A 14,757-nucleotide genomic window follows, 5' to 3' on the forward strand; every position below is an offset into this window, starting at 1 on the left:
AGACTAGTATCTCAGTTAAATATTATGAGCTACCTATAGATATCATTACTTTTTACTCTTAACCAGGGTTTCTAAAAATGTTTTTAAAATTCAAACTTATCATTGATAATGTCCATTTTGGGCACTATGAAATATTTGACAAACATAAAAATATATACAATGCGTATATGTAAGATACAAGGAATATAATGACCTCTTATGTAGTCACCATCTATCTTAAAGATAACAACTATCTTGAATTATATTTTAATAAAAATTGTATATATTAAAGCATATAGCATGATGTTAAAGCATATAGCATGATGTTTTGATATAGATATACTTAGTGAAATGGTTTCTGCAGTCAAGCTAATTAATGTATCCATCTCTTCACCCTATGTGCATGATTTGACAAATTTATACTATCAATTTTTGCTTGATCTGGAGTTCTGGTATATGCTTGTTTGACTTCACCTCTTTTCATTCAATGTTATGTTTAGCACAAGACTTTGTGTGAGGAATAAGCCTTTCTTGCTTTAAGCCATCAAGATTTTTAAGCTGTATATTATCTAGCATATACTAATAAATATTGTCACTTCCATTTCCTAAAAGCATAGAAAAAAGGAGCAAAAGTGAAGAATAATGAATTTAAGGCTGCAATTACATGAATAATTGTCTTTATACATGTTAATTATAGAGATGTAACTCCACTAAGTTTAGCATTAATTCTCATATAAATACATGGTGTCAGATTTACAAGTGAAACTTCTTTGGCTAATGGAAGGCTGTACCTGTAGCTACTCCAGGAAAAGGGACACTCTACAGCTAAGTTGATACTAAAGTAGACCAATGAAGAAAAATAGCTTTTAACACCATCAACCTGCAATCTTTTAAGGCACTTGGGTGGGATGGCTAACCTGTAAGGCAGATACCACCTAGTGTCCTTTCTGTTTCAGTTGGCTACACTGAATTACTGATCTAAACCATCTTGGAGGACCTGTCATAATGCTAATTTTCCTGAATTCACAAACCATTTCTTTTATGATATGAGGACTCTAGGGAAATCTGGCAGGCATTCCATTTTGTCTCTGATAGTGTAGTTGAACACACTGACGCCATATGGCAGCATCTGGTCTATGAAAAACAAAATTAAAAAATAATAATTTCATTAAAAGTGTTTAAAAATAAGTTTGAGGGGTTTCCAAAAACTGACTACAATAGCAATATTGAAAACAGTATTCCAAATTTCTTAGAAAATATTTTAATTTAAAAGTGTTTTTTAAAAGCATATACCACAAAAGAAAGAAAATATTCAACAAATTAACAGATTAACTGGTTAATGGGGTTAAGGAAAGAGTAAGGTATGAGGAAAATGGGTGTGGCTCTATCTTTGTGGTGTGAGTCAATTCTTAGGTAGATTGATAAGAAGTCCAGGGTCCTTGAGGAGAAAGGGGTCTGGGCCCCTCAAAGAGGAGAAAAGGGACAAATGTTTTTTCCTACATTGCTTTGTCTTAGTCACAGAAGATGTTTTTTCTTAAAGGCCAAGTTGTTATAACAACAGTCTTTAAGACTGACTTTTTTTAAGCCCAAAGCTAATGATTACACAACAAAATAACTCATCTTGCTCAAGGTTATGTTTTTCCTTAAGCTTGTACTAATTAAAAGACGCTTACTCCTTGGAAGAGAAGTTATGACCAACCTAGATAGCATATTCAAAAGCAGAGACATTACTTTGCTGACTAAGATCCATCTAGTCAAGGCTATGGATTTTCCAGTGGTCATGTATGGATGTGAGAGTTGGACTGTGAAGAAGGCTGAGCGCCAAAGAATTGATGCTTTTGAACTGTGGTGTTGGAGAAGACTCTTGAGAGTCCCTTGGACTGCAAGGAGATCCAACCAGTCCATTCTGAAGGAGATCAGCCCTGGGATTTCTTTAGAAGGAATGATGCTAAAGCTGAAACTCCAGTACTTTGGCCACCTCATGCAAAGAGTTGACTCATTGGAAAAGACTTTGATGCTGGGAGGGATTCGGGGGAGGAGAAGAAGGGGACGACCCAGGATGAGATGGCTGATGGCATCACGAACTCGATGGACGTGAGTCTGAGTGAACTGCGGGATATAGTGATGGACAAAGAGGCCTGGCATGCTGCGATTCATGGGGTAGCGAAGAGTCGGACACGACTGACCTACTGAACTGAACTGAACTGATCTAATTCTTCTTATGTGTCCTATACTTAACTTGTGCTTATATTGTAACTCATGCCACATTCCTCAGTTCATTTCTTATCTTTCTAAATCGCATTTGCCCCTAGCATCTTAAGATAACTATCTTCTAAAAAAGTATCTCAGTTCAGTTCAGTTCAGTAGCTCAGTCGTGTCCGACTCTTTGCGACCCCATGAATCACAGCACGCCAGGCCTCCCTGTCCATCACCAACTCTCAGAGTTTACTCAGATTCTCGTCCATCGAGTCAGTGATGCCATCCAGCCATCTCATCCTTGGTCGTCCCATTCTCCTCCTGCCCCCAATCCCTCCCAGCATCAGAGTCTTTTCCAATGAGTCAACTCTTCCCATGAGGTGGCCAAAGTGCTGGAGTTTCAGCTTTAGCATCATTCCTTCCAAAGAAATCCCAGGGCTGATCTCCTTCAGAATGGACTGGTTGGATCTGCTTGCAGTCCAAGGGAATCTCAAGAGTCTTCTCCAACACCACAGTTCAAACGCATCAATTCTTCGGCGCTCAGCCTTCTTCACAGTCCAACTCTCACATCCATACATGACCACAGGGAAAACCATAGCCCTGACTAGACGAACCTTAGTCGGCAAAGTAATGTCTCTGCTTTTGAATATGCTATCTAGGTTGGACATAACTTTTCTTCCAAGGTGTAAGCGTCCTTTAATTTCATGGCTGCAGTCACCATCTGCAGTGATTTTGGAGCCTAAAATAATAAAGTCTGACACTGTTTCCACTGTTTCCCCATCTATTTCCCATGAAGTGATGGGACCAGATGCCATGATCTTCATTTTCTGAATGTTGAGCTTTAAGCCAACTTTTTCACTCTCCACTTTCACTTTCATCAAGAGGCTTTTTAGTTCCTCTTCACTTTCTGCCATAAGGGTGGTGTCATCTGCATATGTGAGGTGATTGATATTTCTCCCGGCAATCTTGATTCCAGCTTGTGTTTCTTCCAGTCCAATGTTTCTCATGATGTACTCTGCATATAAGTTGAATAAGCAGGGTGACAATATGCACCGTTGACGTACTCCTTTTCCTATTGGGAACCAGTCTGTTGTTCCATGTCCAGTTCTAACTGTTGCTTCCTGACCTGCATACAGATTTCTCAAGAGGCAGGTCAGGTGGTCTGGTATTCCCATCTCTTTTAGAATTTTCCACAGTTTATTGTGATCCACACAGTCAAAGGCTTTGGCATAGTCAATAAAGCATAAATAGATATTTTCCTGAAACTCTCTTGCTTTTTCTATGATCCAGCGAATGTTGGCAATTTGATCTCTGGTTCCTCTGCCTTTTGTAAAACCAGCTTGAACATCAGGAAGTTCATGGTTCACGTATTGCTGAAGCCTGGCTTAGAGAATTTTAAGCATTACTTTACTAGCATGTTCGATGAGTGCAATTGTGCGGTAGTTTGAGCATTTTTTGGCATTGCCTTTCTTTGGGATTGGAATGAAAACTGACCTTTTCCAGTCCTGTGGCCACTGCTGAGTTTTCCAAATTTGCTGGCATATTCACCTTGTGCTGTGTTATTATTACATATGTGTATATATTTCTACATATGCAATATACATATATGTGTATACATATTACTGTATATATCATATAGTGTACATTGTGTATATATATCAAATACAATTGTATATAATTATATACATTATGCATAATGACATATAGTTATGTATATATAATATATAATTTACAATATAAAATATATGTATATACAATACATATGTGTATCTATGTTATACATAGAATCCAACCAATCTGTCTTATGGGAAATCAGTATTGAATATTCATTGGAAAGACTCATGCTGAAGCTGAAACTCCAATAGTTTGGCCACCTGATGTGAAGAATTGTCTCATTTGAAAAGACCCTTATGCTGGGAAAGATTGAAGTTGAGAGAAGAAGTGGGCAAAAGACCCTTGGCTGGGAGAAATTGAAGGCACGAGGATAAGGGGACAACAGAGGATGAGATAGTTGGATGGCCTCACTGACTCAATGGATATGAGTTTTAGTTTACTCCAGGATTTGGTGATAGACAAGGAGGCCTGGCATGCTGCAGTCTGTGGGACTGCAAAGAGTTGGACATGACTGAGTGACTGAACTGAACTGAACTATATAGCCATATATGTACATATATATTATACAATATATATTATTAACATACATTATATAAATTATAATATATATAATCATATTGTGCCATATATCTTATAATATATGTGTGTAAATATGTATCTGTATTTGTATACATATATGTATAGATATAGATATATACAGTATTTAATACACTACATATTATATATAGTATATATGATATTAAATACTATATATTATATATGTAATATATACAGTGCTATATACTATATATTATTTATCACATATATAAAATATATACATATATTTTAAAATATATATAATATATTTTATATATAATATATGTAATAAAATATAGTGTATATATATACAACATATATTATATGTCTTACATATTATATTAAATATTATATGATTTTATTATAATACAACATACACATATATTTGTATACTATATAATATATATACTATATATGACACATTGTATATATTTACATATTATATATACAATATATACAGAATAAATATATAATGTAATATAACATTATTAAACAATATAATACAATAATATCTTTATTATATAATTTATTTATTATATATACATATAAAACCTTATATAACAAATACAACATATTTACTATGTGATAATCATATATAAAATATAAAATGGTATATATATATATATATATATATATATATATACACACACACACATAATGGAATATTACTCAGGCATTGAAGAATGAAAATTTGCCACTTGCAATGGCATGATTGAACCTCTCGGGTATTATACTGAATGAAACTAGTCAGGCAGAGAAAGAGAAATATTCTATGTTATCATTTATATGTGCAATCTAAAAAATAAGATTAATGAATGTAATAAAAGAGAAGCAGACTCACAAATATTGAGAAAAACTAGTAGTTACCAGTTGGGACAGGAAGGAGGAGGTGCATGGTTAAGAGGTACAAACTTGTATGTAGAAAATTAACTATAAGTATGTTATGGTATAACACAAGAGTCATACATGACTAAAACAACTAAGCACACACACAAATATCTTATATAAGGAATTTTAAACAGAAGCCAATATCACTCTCGCAGTAAACATATATATTACCATATGTAAAGTGAATAAGCCATAGGAATATACTGCAATGTCCTAGAGGAGTGGGATGGAGAGGGAGATGGGGGCAGTTTAGGATGGGAGAGACATATGTATACATATGACTGATTCATATTGATGTATGGTGGAAACCATCACAATATTGTAGATCAATTATTCTCCTAACAAAAATAAAATTTTTTAAAAAGAAAACAATATCATAATAATAAAGAGTAAAATGGGGCAGAGGAAAAGTGGCAAAAAGGCAAAATGATTGTCTGGGCAGGGCTTACCAATAGCTGAGAAAAGAAGAGAAGCAAAAGGCAAAGGAGTAAGGGAAAGATATACCCATCTGAATGTAGAGTTCCAAAGAATAACAAGGAAAAAAAATAAAGGCTTCCTAAGTGAACAGTGCAAAGAAAGATGGAAAAACAATAGAATGGGAAAAACTAGAGATCTCTTCAAAAAAATTAGAGATACCAGGGGAAGATTTCACACAAAGATGGTCACAGTAAAGGACAGAAAAGGAATAGACCTAACAGAGGCAAAAGATATTAAGAAGAGGAGGCAAGAATACACAGAAGAACTATACAAAAAATATCTTCATGACCGAGATAACCATGATGGTGTGATCACTCACCTAGAGCCAGACATCCTGGAATGTGAAGTCAAGGGGGCCTTAGGAAGCATTGCTATGAACAAAGCTAGTGGAGGTGATGGAATTCCAGCTGAGCTATTTCAAATCCCAAAAGATGATGCTGTGAAAGCGCAGCACTCAATATGCCAGCAAATTTGGCAAACTTAACAGTGGCCACAGGCCACAGTGGCCTTAGTGGAAAAGGTCAGCTTTTATTCCAATCCCAAAGAAAGGCAGTGCCAAACAATTTTCAAACTACCACACAATTGCACTCATCTCACATGCTAGCAAAGTAATGCTCAGCATTCTCCAAGCTGAGTTTCAACAGTATGTGAACTGAGAACTTCTAGATGTTCAAGCTGGATTTAGAAAAGGCAGAGGAACCAGAAATCAAATTGCCAACATCTGTTGGATCATCCAAACAGCAGGAGAGTTCCAAAAAACCTCTACTTCTGTCTTATTGACAGTGCCAAAGCCTTTGACTGTGTGAATAATAACAAACTGTGGAAAATACCAGACCACTTGAGAAACCTGTATGTCAGGAAACAACAGTTAGAACCAGACTTGGAACAATGAACTAGTTCAAATTTGGGAAAGGAGTACATCAAGGCTGTATATTGTCACCCTGCTAATTTAGCTTATATGCAGGGTGAATGAAAGTCGTTCAGTCCTGTCTCTTTGCAACCCCATGGACTATACAGTCCATGAAGTTCTCTAGGCCAGAATACTAGAGCGGGTAGCCTTTCTCTTCTCAAAGGGATCTTCCAAATCCAGGGATCGAACCCAGGTCTCCCGCACTGCAGGTGGATTCTTTACCAGTTGAGCTACAATACGCAGGGTACATCATGCAAAATGGTGGGCTGGATGAAGCACAAGCTGGAATCAAGATTGCCGGGAGAAATATCAATAATCTCAGATATGCAGGTGACACCACCTTTATGGCAGAAAGCAAAGAGGAACTGAAGTGTCTCTTGATAAAAGTGAAAGAGGAGAGTGAAAAAGCTGGCATAAAGCTCAACATTCAGAAAACGAAGATCATGGCATCTGGTTCTATCAATTCATGGCAAATAAATGGGGAAACATTGGAAACAGTGACAGACTTTATTTTCTTGGGCTCCAAAATCACTGCAGATGGTAACTGCAGCCATGAAATTAAAAGACTCTTGCTCCTTGGAAGAAAAGTTATGACCTACCTAGATGGATTATTAAAAAGCAGAGACATTACTTTGCCAACACAGGTCCATATAGTCACAGTTATGGTTTTTCCAGTAGTCATGTATGGATTTGACAGTTGGACCATAAAGAAGGCTGAGCATCGAAGAAATGATGCTTTTGAACTGTGGTGTTGTACTCTTGAGAGTCCCTTGGACTGTAAGGAGATCAAACCAGTCAATCCTAAAGGAAATCAATCCTGAATATTCATTAGGATTGATGCTGAAGCTGAAACTCCAATACTTTGGCCACCTGATGTGAAGTTCTGACTCATTAGAAAAGACCCTGATGCTGGGAAAGATTGCAGACAGGAGGAGAAGGGGATGACAGAGAACAAGATGGTTGGATGGCATTACTGACTCAGTGGAAGACGACTTCAAGCAAGCTGTGGGAGATAGTAAGGACAGGGAAGCCTGGCGTGCTGCAGTCCATGGACTGGAAAGAGTCAGACATGATTGAACAACAACAAACTCAATAGGTACAAACTTTCAGTGTAAGGTGACTAAGTTTTGAGCACCTAATATTTAGCATGGCTATTATAATTAATATAAATATTATATGTTTGAAATTTGGTGAGAGTAGATCTTAAGCATTCTCACCACACACCAAAAAAGACTTAACTATGTGAGGTGATGAATTCATTAACATGATCATGCTAATTATTTCACAATGTACATTAATTGATTTTTAAATGATGAATGAGCCTTGTACACGTGGAATAACTCTCATTTGGTTGTGATATTTAATTTTACTATACATTTTTGCATTTTATTTGTGAATCTTTTGTTGAAAAACAAGGCGATATATGTTATGAAAGATACTCATCTGTATTTTTCCTTTCTTGCAATGTCTTTGTCTCTATCTGGTATTAGGGAGTAAACAGGATCCTGATGCTGAAAACTACTAAAAACAGATGAAGAAAATCAAACAAGATCTTAATTAATCATGTGGTTTTGGATCAGAAGACTCATCATAGTAAAATTGTCAATTTTTTCAAAATTTATCTTATAACCTTAGTGCAATTCTTATCAAAATTTCAGCAGGATTGTTTGTTCAGACAATTTTATTTGAAACATATAAGGAAAGGCAAAGAAACTATACTAGCCAAAATAATTCTGAAAAATAAGGATAAAGTTAGAGGAACTTTAAGACTTTTTATATAGCTACAGTTATCCATATTAATACTGTGTGGAATCATGACAGCAATGTAAGTCAAAAGGACAGAGTAGACTTTCAAAAGTATGACTGACTGAGAGATGATAAAGATGCAAATATTATTTGAAGGAGAAAAGATACTTTTTCAACAAATGGTACTGCAATAATTGGACAACCAAATAAAAAAAAAAAACATAACTCTCAACTTAAAACCTCTTATCTTGTACTAAAATTAACCCAAAATGGATCATGGGCCTAGTTGTAAAACTATAAAAGAGTTAAAAGAAAAAACAGAAGAAATTCTTTGTTTCTGAGAGTGTGATGAAAAGTTTAGATTTGACATCCAAAGCAAGATTCATAAAAAAAAATTATAATGTAGCCTCATCAAAATTAAAAATGTTTGCTTTGTAAAAGACTCTTTTAAAAGAAGGAAAAGATAAGCATACATATCCAACAAAGGCCCTATATTTAGACTATATTAAAAAAAAATTCTCGAAATTGTTAAAAATTAAACAACCCAATTCGAAAATGGGAAAAGACTAGAGTATACACTTTATTCAAGAGGGTAAATGGATGGCAAATAAGCACATAAAAAGATGTTAAACATTATTTTTTATTAATGAAAGGCAAATTAAAATCACAATCAGCACATACCTATTAAAGGGATATGATGAAAAATACTATCATGTGCTTATAAGCATGAAGAACAAATGTAACTTTCATATACTGCTGACAGAAATGCAAATTTTACAATCATTCTAAAAAATAGTTTCGTACTTTCTTTTAAAATTAAACACATATTTACCATAAAACCTAGGAATTGAACTCCTGAAAATTCAACCTAGAATAAGAAAACTTATTGTATTAGTTTCCTTTAGCTACTGTAAAAACTTACCTCAAACTTAGTGACTCGTTAGAAATATATTCCCTTACAGATGTGGAGACCAGGAATCTGAAATCAGTTTCACTGGATTTAAATCAAGATGTTAGCAGGAGAGAATTCCCTCTGGTGGTTACTTGTGTTCTTTGGCTTATACCCACATCATTCCAACATCTGCCTCTGTGATTACATTGCCTTCTCTTCTCTCTGGGGCAAATCTCCCTTGGCTTCTCTCTTACAAGGACACCTGTGATTGTATTTAAGACCTGCCAGGACAATCCACAGCTGGGTATTGTTTTTGCTTTGGCTCCATCCCTTCATTCTTTCTGGAGTTATTTCTCCATTGATCTCCAGTAGCGTGCTGGGCACCTACTGACCTGGGGAGTTCCTCTTTCAGTATCCTATCATTTTGCCTTTTCATACTGTTCATGGGGTTCTCAAGGCAAGAATACTGAAGTCATTTGCCATTCCCTTCTCCAGTGGACCACATTCTGTCAGACCTCTCCACCATGACCCACCGGTCTTGGGTTGCCCCATGGGCATGGCTTAGTTTCATTGAGTTAGACAAGGCTGTGGTCCTAGTGTGATTAGATTGACTAGTTTTCTGTGAGTATGGTTTCAGTGTGTCTGCCCTCTGATGCTCTCTTGCAACACCTACCATCTTGCTTGGGTTTCTCTTACCTTGGGCATAAGGTATCTCTTCACGGCTGCTCCAGCAAAGTGCACCCGCTGCTCCTTACCTTGGATCAAGGGTATCTCCTCACCACCGCCCTTCCTGACCTTCAATGTGGGATAGCTCCTCTAGGTCCTCCTGTGCCTGTGAACTAAAATGGACTGGAAAGGGTGAATTTAACTCAGATGACCATTATATCTACTACTGCAGGCAGGAATCCCTCAGAAGAAATGAAGTAGCCATCATGGTCAACAAAATAGTCTGAAATGCAGTACTTGGATGCAATCTCAAAAACGACAGAATCCAAGTCTATGCCACAACCAGGTATGACCTAAATCAAATCCCTTATGATTATACAGTGGAAGTGAGAAATAGATTTAAGGGGCTAGATCTGATAGATAGAGTGCCTGATGAACTATGGAATGAGGTTCGTGACATTGTACAGGAGACAGGGATCAAGACCATGCCCATGGAAAAGAAATGCAAAAAAGCAAAATGGCTGTCTGGGGAGGCCTTACAAATAGCTGTGAAAAGAAGAGAGGTGAAAAAAACAAAGGAGAAAAGGAAAGATAAAAGCATCTGAATGCAGAGTTCCAAAGAATAGCAAGAAGAGACAAGAAAGCTTTCCTCGGTGATCAATGCAAAGAAATAGAGGAAAAAAACAGAATGGGAAAGACTTGAGATCTCTTCAAGAAAATTAGAGATACCAAGGGAACAATTCATGCAAAGATGGGCTCGATAAAGGACAGAAATGGTATGGACCTAACAGAAGCAGAAGATATTAAGAAGAGGTGGCAAGAATACACAGAAGAACTGTACAAAAAAGATCTTCATGACCTAGATAATCACAATGGTTTGATCACTCACCTAGAGCCAGACATTCTGGAATGTGAAGTCAAGTGGGCCTTAGAAAGCATCACTATGAACAAAGCTAGTGGAGGTGATGGAATTCCAGTTGAGCTATTTCAAATCCTGAAAGATAATGCTGTGAAAGGGCTGCACTCAATATGCCAGCAAATTTGGAAAACTCAGCAGTGGCCGCAGGACTGGAAAAGGTCAGTTTTCATTCCAATCCCAAAGAAAGGAAATGCCAAAGAATGCTCAAACTACTGCACAATTGCACTCCTCTCGCACACTTAGTAATGTTCAAAATTCTGCAAGCCAGGCTTTAGCAGTATGTGAACTCTGAACTTCCAGATGTTCAAGCTGGTTTTAGAAAAGGCAGAGGAACCAGAGATCAAATTGCCAACATCCGCTGGATCATGGAAAAAGCAAGAGAGATCCAGAAAAACATTTATTTCTTCTTTATTAACTGTGCCAAAGCCTTTGACTGTGTGGATCACAATAAACTGTGGAAAATTCTGAAAGAGATGGAAATAGTAGACCACCTGACCTGCCTGTTGAGAAACCTGTATGCGGGTCAGGAAGCAACAGTTAGAACTGAACATGGAACAACAGACCGGTTCCCAATAGGAAAAGGAGTACGTCAAGGAAAAGGAGTACGCCAAGGCTGTATATTGTCACCCTGCTTATTCAACTTATATGCAGAGTACATCATGAGAAATGCTGGGCTGGAGGAAGCACAAGCTGGAATCAAGATTGCCAGGAGAAATATCAATAACCTCAGATATGCAGATAACACCACCCTTATGGCAGAAAGTGAAGAGGAACTAAAAAGCCTCTTGATGAAAGTGAACGTGGAGAGTGAAAATGTTGACTTAAAGCTCAACATTCAGAAAACGAAGATCATGGCATCCAGTCCCATCACTTCATGGGAAATAGATGGGAAATAGTGGAAACAGTGTCAGATTTTATTTTGGGGGACTCCAAAATCACTGCAGTTGGTGACTGCAGCCATGAAATTAAAAGATGCTTACTCCTTGGAAGAAAAGTTCTGACCAACCTAGATAGCATATTCAAAAGCAGAGACATCATTTTGCTGACTAAGGTCTGTCTAATCAAGGCTATGGTTTTTCCTGTGGTCATGTATGGATGTGAGAATTGGACTGTGAAGAAGGCTGAGTGCCAAAGAATTGATGCTTTTGAACTGTGGTGTTGGAGAAGACTCTTCAGAGTCCCTTGGACTGCAAGGAGATCCAACCAGTCCATCCTAAAGGAAATCAATCCTGAATATTCATTGGAAGGACTGATTCTGGAGCTGAAACTCCAATACTTTGGCCACTTGATGAGAAGAGTTGACTCATTAAAAAAGACTCTGATGCTGGGAGAGATTGGGGGCGGGAGGAGAAGGGGACGACAGAGGATGAGATGGCTGGATGGCATCAGTGACTCGATGGACGTGAGTCTGAGTGAACTCCGGGGAGTTTGAGATGGACAGGGAGGCCTGCCGTGCTGTGATTCATGGGGTCACAAAGAGTCGGACATGACTGAGTGACTGAACTGAACTGAGGACAATCCAAGATAATATTCCCATCTCAAGATAATTAATCATATTTGCAAAGCATACTTTGCCACAAGGTAATATATTCACAATTTCAGGGATTAAATAGTGAACATCTTTGGAGAACTTTACTCAGCCTACCACACATATGCTCACACAAAGTCTTGTGTATGAAAGTTCTTAGCAACTTTTTTCATAGTAATCCCAAAGCGGAAACAATCCAAATGTCCTTTGATGGATGACTGAATGACTGTAGTATTTTTACACAGTGGAATTCTTTTCAGCAATAAAAGAAATAAACTATTGATTTGCACAATTTGGATTAATCTCAAAGCACTGTGTCAAATAAAACAAGCTCAGTTTCAAAATGTACACTATTGTTTGATTCCAGTTGCACAGTACTCTGGAAAAGACAAGACTATGTGACAGAGAACAGATAAGTGATTTTCCAGGAGTTAGAGTTTTGCAGAGGATGTGATTCTAAAGAGACAGCACTAGGAGCTTGGGAGTGATGAAACTGTTCTGATTACAGTGGTTGTTACACGAATCTATACATGAGTTGAAATTCATAGAGCTATACAGCAAATACGACAAATTTTACCTTAATTTTATTAAAAAATCTGAAGAAGAAATTTATTCAAATAGATTCTGTATACAAAGGTCTGAAGGTAAGGGAGCATTGCATTGTGCATGCAAGTGTGCTACGTCGCTTCAGTCATGTCTGACTCTTTGCGACCCTATGGATTGTATCCCTCCAGGCTCCTCTGTCCATGGGATTCTTCAGGTAAGAATACTAGAGTGGGCTGCCATGCTCTCCTCCAGGAGATCTTCTCCACCCAGGGATTGAACCTGTATCTCATGTTTCATTCATTGTCAAATGGGTTCTTTACCACTAGTGCCACCTGGGAAGCCCCAGAATTATTGCACATCTGCTTAACTGTAGTAACTGCTTTTAGTATTGATTGGCAGAGGCTTAGAGCACAGGCATGTAGATGGCCAGAAAGAAAAAAGTGCTGGGACTTCAATGGTTCCTCAATAACCCTGAAATTAAGAAGACTGACTTTAAAACTGTCTCTGGAAAATCTAATGCCTGACAATAATGAATGAGTATTCTCATCTCATGTGCTGATTTTCTCATATAACTGAAAGGTGATGTCTGTAACAGGGACAATTTGAATATCAAAATAGTGATGACTGAATCTAGGAAAAGACTAAAGTTTTTCTAACAGAATTCAGTTACTATTTTAATTCTAATTCATTCTCTTGATTCGTGAATGATCTACCTAAGGAAATGAATAGTTCTTCTGCCTCTACCATCCCAGAATTAACAGAATCACTCCATGTGTCCTCTTCTTGAACTTCCCACACATTTATTACTTATCTTTTTTAACAATTCATTTGTAGTTAACTTTATTATCATTTGCCTAGGGCCAAGTTTTTTCTTTTCACAGAAGTTTGTATGGATCTTTGAAAAATAAATTCATTATATAACTGTATTAAGCAGAATTATTGACAAGTCATGTGAAGTTCTCATGCCTTGCAGTAATAAGGAACGCTTGCGTGAAATAGCAAAAAAAAAAAAAAAAAAATTCAGGTTGCACATATTCCTCTGATGCCTTGTATTCATAAAACATGGACCAGCTACCTTTTGGGTTTGGGGATACAAACCAGTTCTGTCAACCATATTCCCCCCATTGGTTTAAAAAATATACTTTGCTTTTTCACTTTACTTTTTTTTTAATTTATTTTTACTTTATTTTACTTTACAATACTGTATTGGTTTAGCCATACATTGACATGAATTCGCCAGGGGTGTATGTGAGTTCCCAATCCTGAACCCCCCTCTCACCTCCCACCCCATATTATCTGTCTGGATTTTACTTTTAATTAGAGACTACTTGCCAACCATAAGGAATGTTGAGTGCAAAAGACTGAGGGCAGGAGGAGAAGGGAGCAGCAGAGGATGCGATAGTTAGATAGCATCAGGGACTCAATGGTCACGAATTTCAGCAAACTCTGGGAGATAGTGGAGGACAGAGGAAACTGGTGTGTTGCAGTCCATGGGATCACAAAGAATCCGACATGAGCTAGCAACTAAACAACAACAACAAAATAGCTAACCTTATACTTATCACAAAAGTTGAAAACATCTCATCCTGTTACAACTTTCTCCTTTAAATTACTCTCATATTCTTAAATGTCAATTAGAATTTAATAAAACATTAAGTTTAAGCTGCACTGCAGCTTTTAGCAAAGTTCTCTGACTTTGGAGAAAATATATTTTTGGTGGTGTTTCTTTCTTGATTCCTATATTGAAATAAAAGAGTATACTGAAAACACTTGATGCACTGTGAATAGCTTATATCTTTTCTCCAGATATTATTACAAAT

This window comes from Ovis aries, chromosome X, assembly GCF_016772045.2.
Source record: "Ovis aries strain OAR_USU_Benz2616 breed Rambouillet chromosome X, ARS-UI_Ramb_v3.0, whole genome shotgun sequence".
Classification (NCBI taxonomy): Eukaryota; Metazoa; Chordata; class Mammalia; order Artiodactyla; family Bovidae; genus Ovis; species Ovis aries.